The sequence below is a fragment of the Dreissena polymorpha genome, chromosome 6 (genome assembly GCF_020536995.1).
Source record: "Dreissena polymorpha isolate Duluth1 chromosome 6, UMN_Dpol_1.0, whole genome shotgun sequence".
In the NCBI taxonomy this organism is placed as follows: domain Eukaryota; kingdom Metazoa; phylum Mollusca; class Bivalvia; order Myida; family Dreissenidae; genus Dreissena; species Dreissena polymorpha.
The window spans coordinates 849663-861532 of NC_068360.1; the positions used below are offsets into that span (position 1 = coordinate 849663).

Here is an 11870-nt window from a genome sequence, read left to right on the forward strand (position 1 = left end):
ATCTTCAATATTGCAAAAGTTATGGGAAATGTTAATGTTTTAGGACGGAAATACAGACTGACAGAAGGACAGTTCAACTGCTATATGCCACCCTACCAGGGGCATGAAAACTTCAACTGTTTTTGTTTGCAAAGTATTCAATATAATCAAAGTGAAAAAAAAGTCAAGAGTAGTGGTTCTTATGCAATTCCTTCTCTATTAATCTAATTTTTCTTTTGGGATTATTGTAGTTTCAAAAGTTGACATCTGTTATTGTCTTTGAGTAATGTTCTGGTAGACTAACCAACAAAGCGACAACTTAATGCTTGCAAAAAAAGTTGTTAACATCAAATGGAACTTAAATAGCTTAAATTGTTTAAGATAGCTAAAATAATTTGTTTTTAGAAATCAAGAACTGCATTTTGCAACAATATTCTTCTGTTTTGAAGACCATTTGAAGATCAAGACTAGATCTTGTATTGTCCACAAACTGAACTGATAAGCAGAATTTGCCTTACATTTTTCAGCTCTTCTCTGCAAGGTTTACCACCACCTTCTTGCAGTTGTTGAACATCTATAGAAAAAAGTAACATAATTTCCATTTATTTGTTCTTTCTGATAACCACTGTCATCAATAGGTGAAAGTTGACCAATTCTTACAATTTACAATTCAAATCTCTATCCACAATTCTCTTATTTTCTGTATTTAAAAAAATATATATTGAATATTGAACAAGAAAAAATTGTCTTTAAGAGAATACAAAAGGAAAAGACCCTAAAAGACTTTTAAGGAGTGAAGGTCTAATGACCCAAACAATACAAATGTGAACTATCTAAACCTTTCATTAAAAAAATAAAGACAACATGTTTTATCTTTTGGAATGTTCAAATTTTCAATAACAGATCTCAATGGAATACTAACAAGAATTATGGTATACCTGATGCATTCTCCTGAAATCTGCAATGGGTTCAATCCTGGAACCAGACAGCCTCTACAATGGACACATGTTTTTTTTAAATGACATTTTAACACAAAAGTAAGACAACACATACCAAAATAATGTGCTTTTTATGTAACCTTTGTTGACCAGTTTTAGTGTTTGAAACCTGTTTGATTTAGTTGGGCAAGTAAAGCTATTCTTTAGTTGAGTAATTATATAATAAAATAATTGTTCCCTTTCTTTATTTATTTTTTACAAAATCGAATGTTTAGATATGCACATTGTGGTTTGTTCACATCTCAAACTTGTTATGAAACACTCATCATTTTTAAAAGCTTATTACTATCCTTCATTCAGCTTCTTTTTTTAAAACAAACAAAAGATGTGTTTGTCAGAAACACAATGACCCCTATTGCGCCACTTTGAAATAAAATTTCAATATATCATTTGGAAGGTTTGAAATTATCTCCCTTTTAAAGCTTATTACTTCCCTTTGATTGTATTTCTTTACTTTTGACCTTTAAATTGACCTTGGCCTTGAATTTTCACCACTCATAAGGTGCAGCTTCATGAGATATGCATGCATGCCAAATATCAAGTTGATATCTTCAATATTGCAAAAGTTATGGCCAATAAAGTTTTCGGAAGGACAGACTGACAGACTGACGGACTGACGGACAGTTCAACTGCTATATGCCACCCTACCGGGGGCATAAAAACAACCTAAGCTTAAAAAATAAACAACCTAAGCTTAAAAAAATTCTCCTAAAACCTTCGCGGCTGAAAGCAGTCGATGACTGTGCAATCTGATTTCTCTTTTCCTCCACATCATTCCTTGTCCAAGAAAATTGCAGGGACTTCCCTGCCAAGTAGTTCTCCACAAACTGAAGGAAATTTATTTTCACAATTTAGCATTACTCCAGCTTTCTTTATAACATAACTATAAACAAAAAGACCAACAAATTTCAATATACATGGTCCATTTGAATGGTCCATGTAAAATCAAACTAAGCATTTGTAAAAATCTTTCCCGTGTATACCTACATTATCATGTATATTACATACTCATATTTATATAAGTGAGGTTTTTAGATGCTGTGGTTCCATTTTCCCAAAATTTTCACTGTCACAGGTACTCGGTGTTTGCAAAAATGTTGAGTCCATGCTAAATATGGTGGCTATGATTTGCAGTAATTAGATTTTTTTAAACTGTTATGGACTACTCTTAAATTTTTAAAAGTAATATCTACATTTTAACTGGTACCTATTTACATAAATATGAGGTGTTTACGGTGTAAATGCTCACCACAAGTACTTTGATGGTGCTCATTAGTATTTGTTTCAACACACCCTACCTGAATTACATAGACACCAAATTAAGTGCAAACAAACTGCTTTGTGTGAGGAACACTCTCTATGGTCCATGACTGGGGATGTGAGATTTCCAATCCTGGCCTGAACCTCTCATTCAGAGATGCACAGCAAACCGATAACACTCTTACATTTACAAGATTTTTTTTATACCTGCAACAATATTCTAATTTTTATGAAAATAAGTCTTGCTACTGGTATAAACTTCTTTTTTTTTTCCACAGCTCAGTGATCAGAGAGCCTGCATAATACTGCCCTAAGTCCAGGTTGTAGCATACACTGTTAGCCATGTTGCAGAAGTAAGTTGCCTAGCAGATGAAGTGACAGTAATATAAATCCGGAACTCAGGGAATCAGTTCCCATGGAATGCATATAACAAAATAACATTGATTTAATGATGTTGTTATAAAAAGGATCATAGGTATGGATTATTTCGACAGCTAAAGAATAAGATATATAACAGTAGTTGTGATATAACAGATATCTAAATAACATTCAACATTCTGAAATAAAAGAAAGCAAACAAATAATTACAATTACCTTTAGTTTCAACTTTGTGTTTTATATTGTAATGTTTTGTGTCTGTCTGTCTGTCTGTCTGTCTGTCTGTATGTCTGTCTGTCTGTCTGTCTATGATTTGCAGTAATTAGATTTTTTAGACACATCAGGTCAAAATGAGGTAAGGGATGTGTTTATAGTGTTCAAAGACAACATTAAAGAGAGGATCAAAGCTCTGTAGGATTGTGTTATTGACGTTATAGGAAACATGTCATTTTGTAATAGCCTTACACAGTAGGAGACGTACCAACAGACAGGCCAATTTCTATATGCCTCGAACATCAGTAGATGCGGCGGCTCAAAAACAGAGAATGAAGCTAAACTGTGTTGTTCTAACTGAACAGTAAAATTTACATACTAAATGCATAAAAACAGATTTGTGGTTTCTTCCTTTACCTGATGATCCTCTAACACAGCAAGCCAATCCTCGAATGTCCAAAATATGTTCTGGTCCTTATAATGGCAGACAAAACAAGACCGATGATTTTAAGGAAATTTGTCTTGTTTACATACATACATAATTTTCTCCAACTAAATTTTTTTAAGTATCCATATGTTGTTATACAAGTGTATAAGACATGGCCATTGAAGTCTTTCATTGGTTTGTAACAAAACAAATAAGTGTAAAAAAAAATTAACTCTTGATACAAGCAAATGATGAACGGTAGTAATGAGGCACACAAACTTGGCAGACAATATGTATTTGACCATAAAGACTAGAGATGACTTTGAAATAAAGATATGCAGAAAATGAACTAACACCAGTTCGTACACAGTACTCAACTTACATCATAGAGATGTTTAAGTGCGTGTATTTTAAGACAATTATAACTCAGAACTTTGATACAATCTCCCCATCTGCAGCACTTTTCTTGAGCCACATGAAAGATGATATGTTCATCTAGCTGTCCTATGGAGTGGAAGTCTTTCTTGCAGGATGTCCATTTGCATGAACACTCTTATAACAAGCAAATTTGTTGAATTGATATCCCCCGCCAAATAAATTTTATTTAAGGCCCGGTCACACCGAGGTAACGGACAAGAAACGGACACAAAATCATTTTATCCGTTTGTGCCTGTTTAATGTCCGTTTCATATCCGGTGAATCCACTCCTTGTTTGATGATATCCGGTTACATCCGTTCCGTCCGTTGGGAAGTTTGAGCATGTTCAAAATTTTCTACCGGATAGAATGGACAGAGACTTCCGTTTGATGTGCGGTCTTCATACCTTAGTTTACGATTTGTTCAGAACTCGTGCATTACACCTCCTGTACGTATCCGGTTTATGTCCGGTTGTCCTGGTCAACCATTAGACAACTACCAGACTAATAACAGACTTGCAACGGATAAACCGCACCGTTCTGGAAACCTAATGCTTGTTCAACAGATAATAACAGACAGCTTACGTATACAAAAGTGCGAGAAGTGTGGCAGAACAAAAGTATGGACATAAATTTAACCATAATAAGTCTGTGGGTAGAAGTATCATTTCATTTTGGTACGCCTTGTGAGAAGGTGTCCATGTACAATGGAGTGTCGAGCTTACATTAAATTATAGTGTCAAGCCACCCTCGTGCAAGCCCAGATTGGCCTTTTGGATGCTAATCTGGCTATGCATCGTTTTGCTCAAACGAGAGCAAGGACACGGAAGCAGCACAGATGGAGGATCAGGGCTTGGCTAGGCCCAGAGATGTCAGTTCAGTCTGTATGACCAACTTATGGCCGAACTACGACGAGAGGACCAATGCGCATTCATCAACTTCCTGAGAATGCCACCTGAGATGTTTGATGAGATTCTCGCACGAGTGGGCCCAAGGATAACGAAACAGCGCAACAAATACAGACTTCCAATTGAACCAGGGATGAAGCTAGCAATTGCGCTGCGGCATCTTGTGTCTGGTTCGTACATACGTACATATGTATGTACATCTGTATGTATGTATGCTTGAATATACATTTTTATGTGTATGTATATTATATGATCAAACATTATGAAGAGACTTGTGTGTTTTATCCACTTTCAGTTGATTGGCCGTTTTTTGTACGTTGGTGTTCAGTACTTTCCGTTTCTTTCACGTTGGGAGAATGTTTTGTCCAGTACTAATGAGTTACACTGCCGTTTTATCCAGTCCCTTACTCACGCGGTAATATCCGTTAGCCGACCGTTAATTATCCGCTTCAAATCCGTTAAACGTACGTTTTTTCCCGTTACATCACCAATACTTGTGCCGTCATTGTGTGTTTCCTACACTTCACACACCAATTGCAAGAGTCTTAAGCGGCAGAGCATGTAAATTTTATCATCGGATAACCAAAATCTGCATATTTTGTCAGTTTTCTCGCTGTTACATATTCGTTAGTCGATCTGACCGGGCCTTTATGGATGAGTGTAGAACTAAAAGAAAAGGTATAGTAAAGAAATGACTAAATTGATTAATAATTCATCAAGTTTGTGACCTTTGACCTCAATATGTGACCTTGACCTTAGCCCCTAGGATAATAGGTGTAGAATGCGAAGCACCCCCAGTGCAAGTTTCATGGCATAGTAAAGGAATGACTAAATAATGAATAATTCATCAAATTTTTGACCTACTACCTCAATGTGTGACCTTGACCTTAGCCCCTGGGATTATGGGTGTTTAATGTGAAGCACCCCCACATAATTGTGAACAACTATGGCAAGTTTCATGGCTCTGGCTCATGTGTTAATGGAGATAAAGCTCTAATCTTATATTAAAAAGCATTGTTTTCAAGATACAAAGGGCCATAACTCCGTTATTAACAGATGGTGTACAATGCCATTTGGCGTGCATCGTCCTCCTATCCATATATATACTCATACCAAGTTTCAATGAAATCTGCCAAAGTACTTCCAAGATATGGCTCCGGACACAAAAGTGCCGGACGGACGGAAAGACGGATGGATGGATGGATAATGCCAAAACCATATATCCCTCCGCCTATGGCGGGGGATAACAAGCAAATTTTGTAAGTGCAGATGTGGAAGCCAAAGTAAATTAACTTACAGTGTCCACATTTTAAACTTGAGTTATTATCATTGACTAAGTTTTCAACAAATGTTATTTTTGTTTAAAAATGTTAATGGAAAGGCAAGGCAAAATAGAGACTTATTGTGAAACAAGTCAATGGAGATAAGCCTACTAATAGCTCTTGATGTGTATTGTGGATTTCACCATGATTTGTTTTACTCTATTTTTGTTTAATTTATCTATAGATTTATATTTTCTATTAGTATTTTACGCAGATACACATCTAATCGGAGCCTCTGTTAATGTAATAAAGTATGTTACTGTTCTGTTTTTATGTTAATTACTAAACTAAAAAGAAAGAAAAAAGTAAAATTTGCTATATTGTATGAATATAGCATACACACATTTTTTAATGTTGAAATCTTATATAGTTTCTGAGGTATAGCCCTAAAACGTTTTTGACGGACAGACAGATGGACTGACAGACTGACCGATGGAAAACGCCAAAACTATATCTCTCTGCCTTTGGAGAGGATAATAATTCAACAGAAAGTAGAAATCATCAATAAAAACTTGATGCTACCAGTGTACTTATTATTGAGGAAGTTCAATTGTCTCTAAACTGAACAAAACAGTTATTTAAAATACTTAACATGATTTGATGCAAATATTAAGAAGCACTTACAGGTCTAGGGTTTCAATCACCAACATATGATAAAATTGGTTCTCAATAACAAAGGATACAGAAAATGTAAGAAAAAATCACTTAAAGATTAAAATAAATATATATGGTTATTCAATTAATAATATATATTTTGTCATAAAGTACCGGTCCTGGGTTTTTCTCAACATCATTTGAGAGCATCAACATCCGCTAGGGCAGGTTGACATATTGTTGAATACGCAGCTGCATCATGCTGTAATGAAGACCACATTGTCCACACATATGCCCCAGAATCATCAGTCCAAACATCTTCATCCACATGGTGGGTGGGAAATGTTCGAATGTTCCTACAGAACAAAACATGTTAATGATTTATCATTTCAAGTATAAAAGGCAAGCCTTAAAATTCTTAGAAATCTTTAATCTCTGTATCAGGTTAATATCATCCTAGCTAGCTGTGCGGATTTGGTAATATACCCATTAAAGCATTCCTTAATGTTATATATATAAAACATTGTTGCATTGCTCAGTTAAGTGAAAATAAGTAATATCCATATCTGGTCACACAATAAATTTATAAATAAGGCTTACTTTATACACTTCAAACTGTTTCTCTTGACAGATAACAAATGTTGACTCAAAATTTCTTTATTTCCATTAAAGATCTTGTCACTGCATTTGGTTACAAATTTGAAATATGATAAACAAATGTCCAACAAACATAAATGCCCATAAACATCCAATCAAAATATTCAGAAATAGAGGTGCTCATTATACTAACAGTAATGACTAAGTTTGGATATATATTTTTAACATACTATGTTCTGCAAAATATTCTCCTGCAAACCAGGGTTTCTAATTTAATAAGCTACATTGTATCTAACAGGGGGTAAGACTATTCTGAAAATAATCCTTGTTGTGTTTCTCAAATTTCGATGAAACACTTAATTTATCACATATTAGCAAGATTTAAGGTTGCCATAGTGTAGTGGATATGGTATCTGCCTAGCAAACACTAGGTCACTGGTTGGATCCCAACTGTGGAAGCATGCTTAAAATCTCCCCAAAAGACACCTCTTTGCATGCTGGGAAATTTGTCGTCTGCAAAATGTCGTCTGCTGAATTTCTAAAATTAGCATTTTCTTCGATTTTTTTTCAAAGAATACTATCCGAATAGCAAACAGTTTGGATCCTGATGAGACGCCACATTCTGTGGCGTCTCATCTGGATCCAAACTGTTTGCAAAGGCCTTTAAAATTCGGTTCCCGCACTGAAAGGGTTAATGATCCTACCCAGGAAACGGACTTGAGGCCGTTTCACGTATTAGCTCGATTTAAGGTTTTCATGGTGATGTGGATATGGTATCTGCCTAGCAAACAGGAGGTCACTGGTTGGATGCCCACTGTGGGAGAATTCTTAAGATCTTCCCCAAAGACACCTAGTACTGATCCTACCCAGGGAACGGACATGAGGGCATTTCATGCAATCTAGCTAAAACAAATAGGTGTAATTAAAATAGCAAGATTAACTAAAATGGACATACCAGTTATATAGGGCTAGAACTATCAAGTTGAGTATTGTGTCATTAGTTGCTAGAAGATACAGAAAGCATCATATTGGAAAGTGCATATCAAGACCTCCTTTTTTTTGTTTCTTCATTTGTACTTAAAAAGCTTGTCAAGCATACGCAAGTTAGTGATTTAAAGTAATACTGTAGGTGAAGCTCTTAGCTTAATTTTACTCTCTTTTCCAGTCTCTAATTACTAGATGTGGCGAATGCAGAAGTTGCTGAGCAAAGCATCTTCGTTGGAGCAAACAACCCTGCATTCTGGACACCCAATGTGTGCCTCCTTTAAATATAAAACTTTGTGAAACACAAAAATATATTTAATATTTTTTTTTATATTTTAAGCAGGGAAAATAAATACCAAATAAACAAGAAATTTGAGATTAGTTTAGATAAGAAAACATGTACTGTAAGCAAGTTAGTTCAAATTACAGTGAACACCATTTCAATATTTTCTTATCAATTAATCAATAATTATGAATTTAAAAACAACAACCTGACAGTATCCTCACATCAAAAAATGTTTGTGAACTGACAGGGAGATATCTGTTATGAAAGAAGGTCCAAACTATTTTTGCCATTTCTTATATTATAATGCAAGTGTCAGTGCTTAGTGCTCTGGGTATTTTATATTTTTATCGACCCACTAAATTAAAAGTATTTTATTCAGAAAATAAGAAAATAATTAACAGACCATGGATGCTATCTATCCTAAGAAGCATAATTATGCAAGGTACACTAATAAGTTACATTTCTTACCTTTTACAGCTTCATCAACAAAGGACAACATGCAAGTGGGTTCTTTTGTCTGCAGGATCGTGCAACTTCTTTCCTCTTCTTCTGCCAAAATATTAATTTAACATACTTGGTAACCAACATTATTTATAATGATGACAGTAAATATATTTTTTCATTGCAGACAATGATTATATCTCAATCATGCTTTCTCACCAGGTATGTTCCACAGATATTTGAAGCCTTCACTTCCACTGCAACTGTCCGGGCAAGTTCTAAAAATATACAATCCTTCGTACTGTAGGACATCTGAATTATGGAAGATATACACACATATATATTGCCAAGTTGTATGATTTTGCTACAACAGTGATTTATTCCTCTATCATTATCACAGAAGAATCACAAACCCAACCAACAGCAGATTTGTCTTCCTATGCTAACACCTAAATCTCTGTAAGGGGCTGAATTTCATGAATCTTGTAAAACAAGAACAAATGTACTTCAAGTATTCAGTTAATTATATGGACTGGCAAACTATGAATAATTAAAGAACTTAAAATAAGTATTGATTTTATCAATATTAAAAAGGTGTCATCATTTTGCTGGAACATTTTGCTGAATACATTTAATTATTTTAAAAGAAAAATCACCTTAATCAGTTCGTATTTTTTACCACTTATAGATAAATTTGCAAACACAATAAGAATATGAAACCCATTTTAGATTTTTTTTGGAAAAAATAATTAACATCACACATAAAAAGGTTTATTAGACTTTAAAACTCATCGAAAAACAACACTTAACAATGAACACAACAACAACAGCAACTATTAACAGGCGTAACAAGATGGCCATGCACAATTTAGAATTGGATAACTATGTTTTTGCTTAAAACAATTTCATCAGAAAATATATGGCCTTGCTCTCACCACTACAAGTAACATGTCACTTCCTTAACACCGAAACTTGACCTTTCATGAACAGTCTTAGATTTCTGGAACTTAAATTCAACATGAACAATTATATACATGCTTTTGCGGAAAGCTTTAACTACTGCTAATAAAGAACACATTTATAATGTGGCCCTCCGTCCACAACCAAGATTGAATGAAGCTGGCATTAAATAATTGTTGATTTATTGCAGGATCCAAAAGTTTTCAGAATGACATACAGGGCAAATGGAGAGTTTAACATATAGTCTCCTTCGGTGGTAGGGAACATATAAATAATTCCATATAACATTCAAAAGAAGGGTTGAATAAAAGAAGGTTTAAATGAAAACTGTCATATTGAGAAGTTAAACATTAGTCTCAGTAAACTGCATACCTCCTTCTGGCCTAAAATTGGTGTTCGTTGACGTTTTCTTTCCTCGCAGACAACCACCACCTGCAAAAGACACATTCTTTATACAAGTGAAACGCATAACAGGTGCCACGCTCGGCTGCGAGAGCTTGTCAGATTTTTTTGATTTTTTTTAGAGGTCACAGTGACCTTGACCTTGACATCAGGCACTGGCTGCATGATATCGAGGACAGTCTCTAAACAGCCACGAGCACCACTGGCATTAAGATGAAGGTCATCCAGGGTGAACATGTTCCTTGTCTAATTGAATATACATGCAAGCATTTGATTTATTTTCATGTTTAGAAAAATACCAAAAAATGTCAATTGAAATTAACAAACATAATGACTTTTTGTTGCTATAGAAAGTGTTCCAGATAAGTATTCATGCAATTCAAATAACTGCATAAAAATTATTGAAAACACTCCTATTAAAACAAAACTGTACTTTTCTCTGGTAGAATATAAATGATATGTTCACATTAAAATCATTTTTAGAAGGAGTTATTGAATACAATAGTCCCTGTCTCTGCTATCTTTTATTATTCAAGAATTCAGAATTTCTGACACATGTCATATCTCGTTATTAACTGTGAAACACATTCTGTATATTTCTTTGTTGTGTATTTATTTAAAGAGGAAACCATTTTGTCACAACAGCAAATCATTACATCTTAAAGTTGAAAATATAATTGATCATTAAATAAAAGTTTTGGGAAAGATTTACAAACAGATTTTTTTTAATGATCTGAAAAACATAGAAACATGTTCAAGAAGTCAATTACCTTCTGGAACACCAGAAACCTAACAAACAAAACCTTAGGACAGTAGTCCTGTAGAAGTGAGTTGGCTCCTTTAATCCTTTTCTGTATGGCAGGAAGACGTCCTTCTGGTATCCAAAAACCTTTTCTATAATCTTCACACCGAAGAAGCACTTCTAAAAAGACAGCCTCGGTGTCTGGACTGACCTGATGGACCAAATTGCATAGGTCAGTTACATCTCTGGAAATATTCCAATAGATACAATCATTCTCATTAATAATAATATGTAACAAGAGCACCCCATAACGTGTGCCATGCTCGGCTACGGGTGCAGTTTTGAATAAATGAAAGCTTGTCAGATTTTTTTATTATTTATTTTAGAGGTCACAGTGACCTTGATCTTTGACCTAGTGACCCCAAAATGATTGTAACATGTAGAGCTCATCAAGGTGCATCTACATATGAGGTTTCAAAGTTGTAGGTGGAAGCCATACATACCATACGTCACGGATTGTCCGTGATTGTCCCGGAAATGAAGAACGTGTCCCGCAGTCCCGGAAATCTGTCAAATGTCCCGGATTTTACAAAATCCTTATATACATGTACCTTATCTTGGGCTTAACTGCATCTCGAATCACTGTGTTCCCACTAATCCGCAGAGTCTCCGTGGAAATGCCTACCCGAAGAGGTGACTACGCTTAGTGTCAAAATCGATCAATTAACAAGGGTCCTGTTATCATATCGATTTTCTCACGTTCGCGGTCAAACCGAAAAGGTGGCATTGTTTCATGTGGTTGACAAATAATTATATGATTTGCATTCCCCGGTTCAAAACATGTACTCCATTTGTTTGTCTTTTGAATTTTTACTGTATGCGATTGACATTTATTTGTCGCTTGCCATGGAAATATACCTCTAGGAGATGACAATATGTGTAAACCGATGATGCAGTATCCAC

General features: G+C 34.9%; 1 long non-coding RNA gene across 1 annotated transcript in view; it reads right to left on the minus strand.

Annotated features, from left to right (window-relative positions):
- LOC127834559 (uncharacterized) overlaps positions 1-11589 on the minus strand; it is a 38670-nt gene extending 27081 nt beyond the window's left edge. Inside the window, exons 1-9 of the long non-coding RNA XR_008027993.1 lie at positions 10969-11589; positions 10136-10195; positions 9023-9081; positions 8831-8911; positions 8269-8354; positions 6670-6851; positions 1693-1804; positions 918-971; positions 498-553 (exon numbers count right to left, since the gene is read on the minus strand). This is a non-coding gene — a long non-coding RNA (uncharacterized LOC127834559). The remainder of the gene's footprint in view (positions 1-497; positions 554-917; positions 972-1692; positions 1805-6669; positions 6852-8268; positions 8355-8830; positions 8912-9022; positions 9082-10135; positions 10196-10968) is intronic.
- Positions 11590-11870: the final 281 nt, after the last annotated feature.